The sequence below is a fragment of the Thalia democratica genome, chromosome 9, assembly GCF_965202585.1.
Source record: "Thalia democratica chromosome 9, ktThaDemo2.hap1.1, whole genome shotgun sequence".
NCBI lineage: Eukaryota > Metazoa > Chordata > Thaliacea > Salpida > Salpidae > Thalia > Thalia democratica.
This window is the reverse complement of record NC_139173.1, coordinates 38,056,156-38,069,781: the sequence shown is the minus strand read 5'-3', so window position 1 is coordinate 38,069,781 and position 13,626 is coordinate 38,056,156. Positions and strand designations below refer to the sequence as shown.

General features: G+C 24.4%; 9 non-coding genes across 9 annotated transcripts; 6 read left to right on the top strand and 3 right to left on the bottom strand.

Annotated features, from left to right (window-relative positions):
- The first annotated feature begins 6,935 nt into the window (after positions 1-6,935).
- On the top strand, positions 6,936-7,007 carry Trnaa-ugc (transfer RNA alanine (anticodon UGC)). The gene has a single exon. It is a non-coding gene; the product is annotated as a tRNA-Ala (tRNA).
- An 875-nt stretch (positions 7,008-7,882) lies between these two features.
- On the top strand, positions 7,883-7,955 carry Trnaf-gaa (transfer RNA phenylalanine (anticodon GAA)). The gene has a single exon. It is a non-coding gene; the product is annotated as a tRNA-Phe (tRNA).
- Positions 7,956-8,801: 846 nt separating this feature from the next.
- Trnaa-ugc (transfer RNA alanine (anticodon UGC)) lies at positions 8,802-8,873 on the top strand. Its single transcript has one exon. It is a non-coding gene; the product is annotated as a tRNA-Ala (tRNA).
- Positions 8,874-10,093: 1,220 nt separating this feature from the next.
- On the top strand, positions 10,094-10,165 carry Trnae-uuc (transfer RNA glutamic acid (anticodon UUC)). Its single transcript has one exon. It is a non-coding gene; the product is annotated as a tRNA-Glu (tRNA).
- A 656-nt stretch (positions 10,166-10,821) lies between these two features.
- Positions 10,822-10,903, bottom strand: Trnal-aag (transfer RNA leucine (anticodon AAG)). The gene has a single exon. It is a non-coding gene; the product is annotated as a tRNA-Leu (tRNA).
- A 6-nt stretch (positions 10,904-10,909) lies between these two features.
- Positions 10,910-10,982, bottom strand: Trnar-ucu (transfer RNA arginine (anticodon UCU)). Its single transcript has one exon. It is a non-coding gene; the product is annotated as a tRNA-Arg (tRNA).
- Positions 10,983-11,483: 501 nt separating this feature from the next.
- Trnaq-cug (transfer RNA glutamine (anticodon CUG)) lies at positions 11,484-11,555 on the top strand. Its single transcript has one exon. It is a non-coding gene; the product is annotated as a tRNA-Gln (tRNA).
- A 708-nt stretch (positions 11,556-12,263) lies between these two features.
- Trnaf-gaa (transfer RNA phenylalanine (anticodon GAA)) lies at positions 12,264-12,336 on the top strand. Its single transcript has one exon. It is a non-coding gene; the product is annotated as a tRNA-Phe (tRNA).
- Positions 12,337-13,040: 704 nt separating this feature from the next.
- Positions 13,041-13,112, bottom strand: Trnae-uuc (transfer RNA glutamic acid (anticodon UUC)). Its single transcript has one exon. It is a non-coding gene; the product is annotated as a tRNA-Glu (tRNA).
- Between the last annotated feature and the right edge of the window lie 514 nt (positions 13,113-13,626).

The following is a 13,626-nucleotide window of genomic DNA, read 5'->3' as shown; positions in this document are numbered from 1 at the left end:
AAGTTTATTATTCGATTCTTTAAACTTTACTTAATTTTGCTTAAAAATAACTTAAACAAATTGATTGGCTTTCTTAATAACAAAAATGTGTTACCATTCACAACACATTTAAAACATTACTAATTTGATATTTAGTTATTCTTACTCTATACTTAGACAAAACAAAAACATTAAAATATTTTGTAAAAACATATATAACATTTTCTTAATCAACTTAGTAACATTTTACTAGTTAAAACAATACCTTTACAGAAATGCTTATCTAAATTTGGTAAGAACAATCTTATATATATACAGGTATTTCGATAACAGACAAAAAACAAAGTTTTACAAAACTTTTACAAAACATCACAAAGCTTTAGTGATTTTATACAAAGTACAATGCTGTTTACAGACACAAAAACAGTTTAAAATTTGAAACAAAAGCTTTTTTGTACAAAAACTATTTTAAACTTTTAAGACTCATTTAAGAATCGACTAAGCTTAAAATTTAAACACAACTTTTTTTTCATTATTTAAGTAATTAATTTATTTGTACTGTAGTAAAATTAGTATTATAAATTTTTGTTTGAAACATAGTTTTGTTTGATAAAAATTTTTAAACACTCATAACTATTATAAAGGTTTATATATTTGATGTGTACTTTTTTTTCATATATAAAATAAACAATAAAACATGTTCGCTTTTTAAATGTTACGTGTTTGTTTAAAAAAGTTCATCCCATATTCTGTTTAAACAGAAAAACTTTAGTGTGAAGACATTTAAGGTGAAAAATCTATTTTTAAAAAATATAATTTAATTTTCTTTATTATTTATTGTTTATTTTTCTAACTATTTTTGATTTGTTTTAGTTAAATACTTGTCATTTTTAAAACGAAAGAAACTGTTAACCTAAACCTGGAGATTTTTTTATTGACCTTTGTTTTCTACTTTGTGTTAAAATAACTTAGCTATTAAGTTTAAAAATATCTATAATCCTCTTTAGTTTAATTTAAAACAGGTATTTATTGAAAATCTTTACTAGTTTCAAATTGAATTTTCGATTGCTTATGAATAAAATATAAAATTTGTTATGTATATTTCCTTCCTTATAAAACTTTTCTTTCTTGGAAAGTTAGTGTAAAATTTTACCCATTAAAAACTTAGTGACGTTTTAAAGTTTTTTTTTAAACTCTTATCTTTTACATAAACATGGAGAATTTTTAAACTAAGGTCATTTGTAAACATTAGTAAACAAAAACACTGAAAACTTTAGTAAGAAAAATCTTTATGTACATATTATAAAAAAAATGCTGTAAAACTTTTTTTTAAACATTGAAAATTGAATAGTACCCAAGATTACAAAATTTGTTCATAATGTTAAAACTTTAATAAGTTTTTTTTTAAGATAATATTGTATAACAAATACAAGCAGTTAAAGTTAATTTATAAAATAAACTGTTTAATAACTGTTCGAACCGAAGTTCAAATTAGTTTTTAAAAAGCCTAAGAAATTTAGATTTGTTAAACATACTTGTTTAGTTTTTTCATTGCTCTCAAAGGTTAAAAATTATATTTAAAATTATCAGATTATTACAACCTTTATGTTTACAAAAACAGCGTTATGTATTTTAATCCGCTATGATATACACAATTATGTTTAGTTGATAACAAATACTTAAAATCATCTTCACAACTAAAACTTTTAAAGCTTGTTTTGAATATATATTTATGTGTATGTTTTAATCCCTTACTGAGTTTATTTTTTGACTCTGTTTCACAAAAACAGTCATTAACATTTAATCTGTGCTAACATATACACATTAAATCCTGTATTGAACATAAACAGCTTTATGTCTTATTTTGTGACGTAATAAATTACCATTTAAGTATGTTGTTAGTACATATAAGTGGCTTAGAAGATACAGTTATTTAAATTTGAACATAATTTATTTTATCTTGTTTAATGCAACTAAAAAAGTTAGTGATTTTACCGGGATAAAAATAAGTTCTTTTCCTACATTCGATCATGAAATTACATTTTATAAAGATCTATACGATTTTATTTAAGTTTTAAAAACCTTAAGAAGTAAAAAAGTAGTTTTAAGTAACTCAGTAAAAGAAAGATTAAAAAATATTTCCAATTTAACATTCAGGTATCACTATATTCTTAAAACTTTCGTTAACTTTTATTCTAAAACCTTGAGTAAATGTATTTGTTGCTTGAAAAAAAATGTTAACTTTCTATAAAAAAAACAATTTAAGGTCATAATTAGAGATCTTATAATCAGATTATGCCTTCATTTCATACAAAAATCAGGAAAAGGTTTAAAAATTTTAAATTATAACGCGGAAAATTTACTTTGAACTTCTTAAAAGTTCATCATAGTCAGCTGTTTTACTTTAAAGTGAACTTATAACGAAAGGTCATCATGCCGATTTTTTTATTTTTGTTTTCTAGCAAAAAAAGCTTAAACGCACAATTTTTTGTAATAAATTAACTGTAAGCTTGGTATTACGTTATTTTTGCGTTTTTTTATATTTTTTAATTCCAACTAATGATTACTTAGTTGTTAACTTTTTGTTATGAAATTAATTAAATGTAAAGCTTGTAAAATTTAAATGAATCAAACTTTTTTTACGATCATTAATGAATATCCAACTCGTATTTAAAAACATGGAATTTTATATGAAAGTAAGAACGTATACATAATAAAAAGTAATGATATTTACTACTAAAAATTATATTAAAATTTAGTTCTTCTGTTAAGTTAGCAAAATCAATTATAAAATGTTGTTTTTCTTTTTTTTTAACTTATTTTTTGTGTCAGTCGTGTTCTAGTATTTTTAACTATTCTAATTTAAGTTTTGTAACTCATCTAGGTAAAAACTATTATAGAAAAATTTAGTTGTTTAAACTAAAATTTTGAAAGACATAAAGGTATGATATGTTTACACAAACTAAAAACATAGTATTTATAACCCGATTATTGCCAGTTATAGCAAGTATATTAACACTTCAATAATATTATCACTTCAATAGGCGTCTTTGCAGCTTTCTATAATCAGATTATCACAACTTTTCACAGAGACAGCCGTTTTAATAAAAAGTCGGCAAAGTATTAAAAGTTTTACAACATGTTTATAAGCTGTCGTCAAAGTTGCTTTGAAAATTAAATAAGCTATCGAAAACTGGCAAGCTTATTTTCAAGTGAACTCTATAACGAAAGGTCAAAACGATTTTTGTTTTTTGTTTCAAAGCAACAAAGAAAACTTTATTGCTTAACTTTTGTAACGAAGTTATTAAAGTGTAAAGCATGTTAACTAAGATTGATGTTTTTTAATTTACTTTTGCTTCATTTCTAGTATCGAATATTGCTCTTACTTTATATGGTTTACCACTTTTTGTTTAGGTCTCTAAAAAGTCAATCATTTTTCAAAATCACTTTCCAAATTATTTCTTTCACAAGTTCTGCCTTTTTCTTTATAGTTTTAGGTTGACATGCTCCCTAAGCACAATTGATTACTCATCAAAGTTGCAAATAGTGAGAGAACGTTTAATTTCAAACTTACGTATTAGCTAAACTTACTTGTAAATACTTAAAATCCACACGTATTGCATTAGGTAAAGTTAAATTTTAGTTTAATTAGAAAAGTATATTTCCATATTTTTATTCTTTTTGTTCAAACAAAACAGTTAATAAACAATCATTATAATAAATCTAAATAAATGAATATCCAAATCTAAACAAAAATTAAGTTTCAAAAATTTAAATTTCATTATATAAAGATTAAAACTATAAGAAACTATATTTCAAATTTAAATTTTAAATTTAAATATTTTATTAGTACATGATTAAAAATTAGTAATACTTCATAAGAAAATTACATTAATATAAGGTCAAAAACTCTGACAACACTAAACTTGTACATATAATACATCATAACATAAGTTATTGATGTACTATTTTATCTGTTTAAACAAAGTTTACAACTTTGTTGAAACCAAAAAACACTTTCGTATAACATTTCACCAAACAAGTTATAAATTCTTTACAACTTTGTTTGAAAAACCAAAAAAAAAAATTATATATATACAAAAGTAATGAATTATTTTTACAAAACGAATTTACGTTATTTATCAATCTATAATAAAAGGTCTGGATTTAAGACCAGATTTCTTAATATTTTTTTGTATAAAATATTGTTTATTTTTTAGTTTTTATATTTATACATTATAATTCCGAGTATTTAAAACTTGTTTTTTTTTTGGTTTATGAAGTTAAAATAACATTTTTAATTTACAGTGTTGATCTTTAGATAATTTTATTTAAACTTCGACTGTGTAAAAAAAGCAATTGTAGTTGGCAGAAAACTACCAGAAATAAGCATAATTTCAATAAAAAATAATTTTGTATTAAACACTAAACGTTTTAACTTACAGAACTGTTTGTCAACAAAAATAACATGACTATATTCCAGTCAAACTTGTCTAAATGTAAAATTTAATATAAATTTTATTGAGTTTTCTCACAATTAAGTACTAAAACACCACTAATGCATTTTAAAGTGATTTTAAAAACATGCCAGTTGTGGTTACTATTTGCAATAGAGAATTTAAATCGTAGCAAGTATTACAAATTGTTAAATTTAAGTTCATAAATTTTGTTTTTAAACAAGTATATCATAGTATAATTATTTGATCTCATATTATTTTTAATATTCATAACTAAAAATAATTTATCATCATTTTTGCTAAACTATAAGATTTTATTAGAAGAAGTTTTTAATTTAAACCCATTTGCTAAACATAGTCTTTTTTTCTTGAAGTTTTAAAACTAGATAAGAGATTTTTAATTATGTTATTTATTTTTTTATTTTTATTTTAATTATTTTAAAAATTTATTTTGGAAAAGAATATTGCCTACTGTTTCTTATTACAATAACAGAACAGTTTGATGTAGTTGTGTTACTTTGTAAAACTTTGAACTCAACAAATTTATTTAAAAATAATTTATTAAAATTTAACTGAAAATTTTTATCATTACTTTATCCAAAAACTGTTGAAGTTTAAAGTAAAAAAAAAACTTTAATTTTTAACTTTAACTTTAACAAACATTAACATACAAATTAAATGTTATAAACTAAATCAAAGCTGGTTTTATATATGCAAAGTAAGTTATTTTGGTATAGCTGTAGAGTTGTGTTTGAAATAACTAATAATAAGTTTGTGGTTTAGGTATTTATGAAATACTTCATAAACACTTTAATTGCTGCTTTTTTTCATTTCTAAGCTTATTAAGTTTTTAGAATTTTCGTATTGATAACTTAGGTTTTGTACACTTTTTTGTCTTTTAACTTGTTAAATCTAAAAACATACAAAACTAGGTTTCATGTGAAAAAAAAAACTTCATCTTACTTTCAGTAGAGCACATCGGTTAGCACCTTGGTTGTATATAAAGTTTTCATAAGTAAACGATGGATACGTGTTGTATTATAAGTATTTATGAGTAGGTTTCACAAACTTCCTACAATTGACATTAAAAGTGTTTAGTTGCAGCGACTTTCGAGTTACAATTATTTAATTTAGTTTAATAAATTATTGCAAATATTTTCTTTGCTGAGAGTTCATACAATAAAATTTATTACTCACTGGTGTTATTTTGAAATTGATTATTTATTTTTTTACATGTTTTTAAATGTTGTAATTTGAGTACTTTCCGAAAGCTTTTATAAACTTCCTATTATGATCGGCATTTAAAGCACTTAAGTTCCACTTAGATGACATAGAAAAGATATTACATAAAACAAACATTTTATGTAAGTTAAGTGTTTTTAAGCACAGCACCATAAAGTAATTTAGTTATCAGATAAGATCATTGTAAAGTTACTAAATCAAGTAAGCATACAATACAACTATGTTACGTTTCACTACTGCTACTTAGTTTTATGTATAAAACATACAAATGTAGATAACAATTAAGTGAATATTCAAAACAACTTATTGTATTTTATGTTAAACTTAAACTTATATACTTCTAAAAGACAAAAAACTTTTTCTTTAGTAAATAAACCTAACTTATTTTGATTCACATTATGTATGTTTTAATTATTAAATTGAACTTATTTTATCTAATCTGAAAATACTTATACATTTTTAATTGCTACAACCATTTGCTTTAGCTCTGCATTATTTATTTTATTTAGTTATTATTATCAATTTCTTAAATATAAGCTAATATTGACCTAACCATTACAAATATCAAAAAGTATTCATAAAAGTTTCAAGTTATAAATTAATTTGTTTTAATAAATCTGTAGATACTGATTTACAATTCAAAAAAATTATTTTTAAGGTTAAGCCATGATAATAAGTTGTTAATTTTTTATGACTGTTTATTTTGAGTTTGAATTAATTAAAGTTATAAATTCAGTATTGTAAGTAATTTGCAATGTTTGTTTTAGAAGCTTACAGTTTTTATAAAAGAATTTTCTATCAAAATATGTAATTACAAATTTAACTTATATTGAAGTTTTGATATATCTATACAACACAATATTTAAACTATTTTGTTATTTTTAATCACACTTAACATTTTATGACAGAGTAATCAGATTTTATTTTTGTATATTTTTTTGATTATTCTTTGCAATCTGAAGCATGTAGGTGTAATTTGTAAAACAGTTAAATTTTTTGTATAAGTATAGATTAAACTATAATGTTTTATGTTATTTTTACACGACACTTTCATATTTCAGTATTGTTTCAAGAAACTTAAGTAGTTCACTATAAAATTTTTTTATACTTACTAACAGAAAAGCATATATGATGCACTTGAAAAGTTGTCCTAAATTCAAAGTAAAAGTTAAGTTACAAACTAATATACCATGCAACTACACTACACCTACCATACAATTTTAATTTATAAACACAACTTATTGTAATTCTACAAGTGGGGACGTAGCTCAGTGGTAGAGCGCAAGCTTTGCATGTTTGAGGCCCCGGGTTCGATCCCCGGCGTCTCCACGTTTTTAAGTATGTGTAATGTAAAACTAAAAAATACTTTCATTATTGCCATAGTTTAACTTTTCAAACTACTTCATAAGCTTCATTAATTCCTATAAATTAACTTATGTTCTTTTTAAGATTGTCACTGTTGTCTTATGCTGTAAAATTTTCGATGTTGTTTTGAATTATGAGTCTATTTTTATGTTGTAAGTATTATTTAGAATATTACAGTTGTATTATGTATATACAAAAATTAAACGTTTTACATAAAAGTAACTTTTTTATTTCAAAAAATTTAAATTTCATTGTTAAGTTTTTAATTTTATATTTTTTACTAAACTATTAGTAATGGATAAATCTACATAGAATTATATAATCTATTTCAAAAAATCAGAACATATGTTTCATAAAAACAATAAAAATTTTTAATATTTCCACATAGTTGAACATATATATACATACTACTAATAGTGTATAAAAAAGAATTAAAATATAAACTTAATTGTTTTAAAATAATTAACTTTTATGCAAAACGTTTAGTTTTTAACTTTGAAGTATATATATATTTTTTTTAAATAAAACACTAATGACTTTAGAAACGTCAACAAGTTAATCACTTTTAATTCTTTTTTAACTATTCTGATTAGTAAGTAAAAACTATTAAGTTTGCTAACAAAAGCAATTATCAGTTATGAAACTTCAATACAAACAATCACTTAACAACAAAACGCATAGTTTATAAATATATAAACGTTTTGTAAGAATAATCATCAATGTTTTGTATTCGTTTTTTTTTTTGTTACTAGCATTGATTTGAGAACTCAAAATTAGTTTGAACTGCATTGAACGCTATATTTTAGTTTATAAGCGCTGGTGCATAGCAAACAACATCAGCCTCGATAGCTCAGTCGGGAGAGCGTCAGACTGAAGATCTGAAGGTCCCTGGTTCAATCCCGGGTCGAGGCATCTTTTTTATAATGAGGACAATATGAGGGTAAAGGAGTTTGCTAAAAAGGAGGGGAAAACTAAAACTACGTTTAAATCAAGCTTGTAAAATACAATCGTTTATACATAACCTCTATGAAAGTACAAATATTTGTCTAATCGTATATGACGTAATGATTGTTAATTGGTTATAGGCTTTCTTGTTTTGATGTCATTATAGTAAACTCCAAAGGGTATAGTTGTAAGTGAATTAATATTTATCTTAATGTAAAACTTTTAATGAGTCTGTTTTTTTTCTATGGGTATCCTAAGCTTAAACACCGATAAACACACTTATGAAAGAGTGAGTCTTTTTAAGGGTAACTTATTGTAAATTTCTTAATTTTTGTTTATTCTTATAAATTTTTTGTACAATTTTTTTGTAAAGCTCTATTTAATCATAATTTTTGTAAAGTTTTTCAAGTGGCTTATATTTGTTTAACTTTTTTATATAAATTACATAGTTGATAAAATAAATTTATTCGTTATTTTTGTAAAATCGTTCATTTTTATTTGAATGACGTATATTTATTCAACTTTTTTGTATAATTTATTTAGTAAAACAATTTTTTCGTTATTTTTGTAAAATTGTTCAATTTATTGTCATGTGACGTATGTTTTGACATTTTTTGAATAATTTTTTTAATCAGGAAATTTATCGGTATTAACATCATAAACCTTCGAACATAAATAAGCGTATAGATTATCTATAATAAAAACAAAAACCTTCTCACTTAAGTATTTATACTTACAAGCTCAACCATACAAGTGATAGAGTCAGAACGTATTTATAGGTTTATAAACGCTACAAACTGTAACTTAACAAGTGGGGACGTAGCTCAGTGGTAGAGCGCAAGCTTTGCATGTTTGAGGCCCCGGGTTCGATCCCCGGCGTCTCCACGCTTTTTCATAAATTTTATTTTAGTTTTCATGCTAGTTATAAAAAGTAATTTTTTAGTCTTAAACGAAATAATTTAACTTTTTTACAATTTTTGAAGTAAATCGTGTATAACATTTTAATGTTAAGTAATATATGGTAAAATAAAGTTTATTATAAGTTTTTTAACTTTTTTAAGCAATGAATTTTAGTAATTTTGTCAGTTTTACAACTTGTTTTAAATAAAAAAGTTTTACACTTAAGTAAATATATACTACTTTTATTAAATGCAACCAATGTTGTCATATTTTTAATAAATAAAGATTTATAATGAGTTAAAAGTTTATATTTATTATGCTATTTAACTAACTTGTAGTATTTTATAAAACTTTTAGTTTAGTTTTACTTATGACAGAATTAGTTCGCAAATTTTTTTATAGACTACTTTATTTATATAATCAAAAGTAATAAATCATAATTTTACTTTAATTATAAGATATATAAATTTTCTTTATAGTTTTAATTTTTAGGGTTGTGCTTTAAATGTTGCAAATAAATTTTAAGCCTTTAAATGCTTTTACTATATAAAAATTAAAAAACTTAAATTGTTTATATGATTTATTTCACTTTAGTTATGGACAATATTGAGCTAATATGCAATAAATGTAACTTTGACTCTAACTACATACGAAAACAATTAATACTTGTTTTTCTTAATCAGAGACATATGTAGCTCTTTAAAGTTATAACATAGTTTGTACAAACATATGTTTAGTATAAAACTACTTAGTATAAAAGAAATGCTCTTTTAAGTGATAAAATTAAGTCAAAACTTTGTACAACACTTACAGCTTTTAACCAAGCTTTTTTAAATAGTGTTAAATATAAAATCAGCTTAATTAAAAAATCTTTACTTATACTAATTTGTTTAATTAGTAAAAACCTAAACACTAATCAAAAATATAAAGTTTTAAATCTTTTATTGATTGTAATTAGTTTATAAATATTTAAAAAAATCAAAAACTAGTATTTAAAATAAAATTTAGAAACTATTTTAAATCTTTGTAAAACTTTAACAATTACATTATAACATTAACTTGTGCGTTTTTAATGTATAAAAGCTTTTGTTAACTTATTACTACTATATAGCTGTGATAAAGCAAGTAAAGAGAAATGAAAACTTGTACTGTTTGTGGTGTGTTATTGCAAATATATAAACGCAAAAAAGCAGATGCTATCACAGTCCTACATGGTCTAGTGGTTAGGATTCCTGGCTTTCACCCAGGCGGCCCGGGTTCGATTCCCGGTGTAGGAACATTTTTATATCAATAAATTCGTTTTATACAATTTGAACTACTTTAATGTATTTATTTTTCCTAAGTAGATATAAAATTTAGTTAAGATTTTATTTAACCAGTATGTTAGATAGCAAATGAATTTAAATGTGGAAACGAACACAGATAATAAGGTAAAGAACACATAAATTTGTAAAGCTAACGAACACATATATAACTATTGCGAAAAGTATAAATGAAGTAACGAACACAAAAGGAAAATGTAAAGATTAGTTGTTATGTAAAAACCCGTAGAGATAATGTAAAGAATCTATTTTGATTGAAGGTAACGTGGATAGTTTAAATAACCAATGTTGACAAATTTTAATTGAAGTAGAAATCTTTATTGAACACTTTCAGATTTTAGATAGTTTTAAAACTGTTTAAATAAATTAATATTTCGGAACAAAAGTTTAAAATTACTTGGAAGCTCTCTTGGTAATATGCTTTTAAATATTTTTCTAAAACAGTACTAAATTGTAAGCTATATGAAAAACTATAGATAACTGATATCCTGTTTATAAATGAGAAAACGTTAGTATAATTTGGTAAGGATATTTTAATAGGACAAAACTTACAGGTAAGCTATTTTCATTTTTAACATTAAGTATAAGGTGGTACAAAACTATAAAAAGAATGGCAGCAGTGGGATTCGAACCCACGCCTCCGAAGAGACTGGAGCCTTAATCCAGCGCCTTAGACCGCTCGGCCATGCTACCCAGTCACATCTCCGCCGGGACTCGAACCCGGAACCTCTGGATTAGAAGTCCAGCGCGCTATCCATTGCGCTACGGAGACGCTTGGAAGTGAGGGCATGTTACGATTTATAAAGTTCAGCAAGCTGATTGTTACGTCATAGTTAAGCTAACGTTATAACTTATGCGTTGGTTTAAAACATTTTGCAGTGCTTTATAGAACGATTAAGTAAACAAAAAGTAATTGTTAATTTTATAAGCTGTAGTGTAGCTACTTAAAACAAAACAGATCAATTTTTACCTTCAGACAAAAGATTTATAACTCTAACACAAATGTTATTCAGCTAAAAAAATGTTTCTAGTTAAGCGCATAAGTAAGTTGTAAGTTCAATATTTTAAACATTATGCTTAAAATTGTATGTATTTAAAGATGATGCTTAAAATTGTTTAAAGACATTAGAGAAAAACAATTAACTATATAAACTATCTAATTAAATATGCTTTATTTAATATTTTTTAAATCTTAAGTAAATTTTTCTCAAGTGGTTGTCTTTATATAAAAATTGTGAAGTTTATAAAGGCTTTAACTTGCTTTCAGGCGTGCGGTCCTATGGTGTAATGGTTAGCACACAGGACTCTGAATCCTGTGATCCGAGTTCAAGTCTCGGTAGGACCTTCTTTTGATTTAAAGTTTTATATCATTTTGTTAATCAGTTAACTTTTTGTTATTATGAATACTTGCTTTAAAGTGTAAAAACTTTATAATAAGTATCCATTACATTGCAATAAAGTGCTAAATAAAAAAAAAACTGACATTTACAAGCAATTTAAAGATGACTTTTAGCTGTTGAAACTAAAACCCGTGTTGAAGTTTTAGGTTCAGTATAGCCAATTATGTTGTTTCTGTAGCTAACTTACCATTAATAAAGTTTAAACATTACTTCCCTGATTACTTTTTTTATTACTAAACAGCTTGCAATGATGTTCAACTAAAGTAACTCAAACACAAATAATAACTGCAAACTATAAATTCAAAATTAAAAAACTTTTTAAGATACATAAAAACGTTAATTAATAGTTTATTATAACTAGTTGCTGCCACTTTTCGTTTTCAGCTGTTTTCTACTTTTGTGTCTTTTTTGTTGGTCAGCGTTCTGTTTTTTAGTAAAGCACTATGTTTAGTATTACTAAATTATTAGCTATGTAAAATAACAATCCTTAAAAATTCAATATATAAATTTGTACAGCTTAACTAAGCTCATTGGCATAAACTGATTCAAATAGTACTATTGTTTTAGAAACGCATAATTAAACTGCAATTTTGTTGACTAAACACAATAGTAACTGTCCTTATATAAACGCTTAAATGTTTTTGTCAACAGTTGCCTCGATAGCTCAGTCGGGAGAGCGTCAGACTGAAGATCTGAAGGTCCCTGGTTCAATCCCGGGTCGAGGCATTTTTTATTGTAATGGTATAAGTTTGGTTCAAAAGTAAAACCATAAGTATTAGTACAGGGGTCGACAAACTGCGGCCCTCAAAGTCAAAATCTGCAGCCCGCCAGTTCCTTTTCGGCAAAAAATATTTTAAAACATTAAAAATTTAAGGTATTGTAACAAAAACTTACAGTTAGGCTTTTAATTCTCTAAATACTCTTTACTAGTACTCTGTTATGGCTTATTTTATCAAATTTTTTTTATCAAAAATAATATTTTTTACTGATTACTAGAATTTTATTAGAATAAATGTGGCCCTCGAAGGTTTGTTACTAGATGTTGCGGCCCGCGAGCAATTTTTCCGAAGAAAATTAGCCTGCGAGCTACAAAGGCTGCCGAGCCCTGTATTAGCATAAGTATGTTTTTTAACTGTATTTTAAACTACGTTTAATGAAGTTAAAATTCGGTAGGTTTTTTTATAGGATTCCTAGCTTTTGAAACTTTTGAAGTATAAAATTGTTAAATTTTTTTCATAGTGAAGTCATCAAAAAGTTTTTTTTGAATGTTCTTACTTTGAATTAAAATAAATTTTATAAAAAAGTAGCAAAAATGACGTCAAATTAAATAAAAAACTTTTGAAAATAATTATACAAAAAAGGTGCAAAAAATACGTAATGTATAATAAAACTGAATAAATTTATAAGGAAGAAACTTATTCATAAAAAAGTTCCTACACCGGGAATCGAACCCGGGCCGCCTGGGTGAAAGCCAGGAATCCTAACCACTAGACCATGTAGGACTATGATGACAGTCGCTTTATTGCAACTATTAATACATAATTGAGCATTATGACGCAACAATAAAGCTGCTGTCATACTTTTGATTTAATATTTCATCTTCATTTAAGGTGATAGCTTTTGCGTTTTTTTTTGTTACTTATATAAGTAGTTTAAAAGTGTTTTGTAAAATTTTTTTCTTTTAAGTAAGTTTTATTGCACACTTTTTCTACAGCTTAATGGTACTAGATTATAAAAGTGTAACTGAAATACATTTTATCTACAAAACGAAATGTTTTACTGCTAACTATAGTGTTTAAGTTTTTCATTAGACACTTAGTTAAAGCTTAAAAGTTTTATTTCATTTTTCCTTCGACAATTTAAAAATAATAAAAATAATGTTTTATATCTTGTATACCCTATGCTTATAAAGAGTTTAAAAAACTTTTTATTAGGTATAAAGAGTTGAATAAATTGCTAAATTGCCTAAAAGTATTATAAAAAATCAAATTAATCACAAAAACTTTATAACAAAAA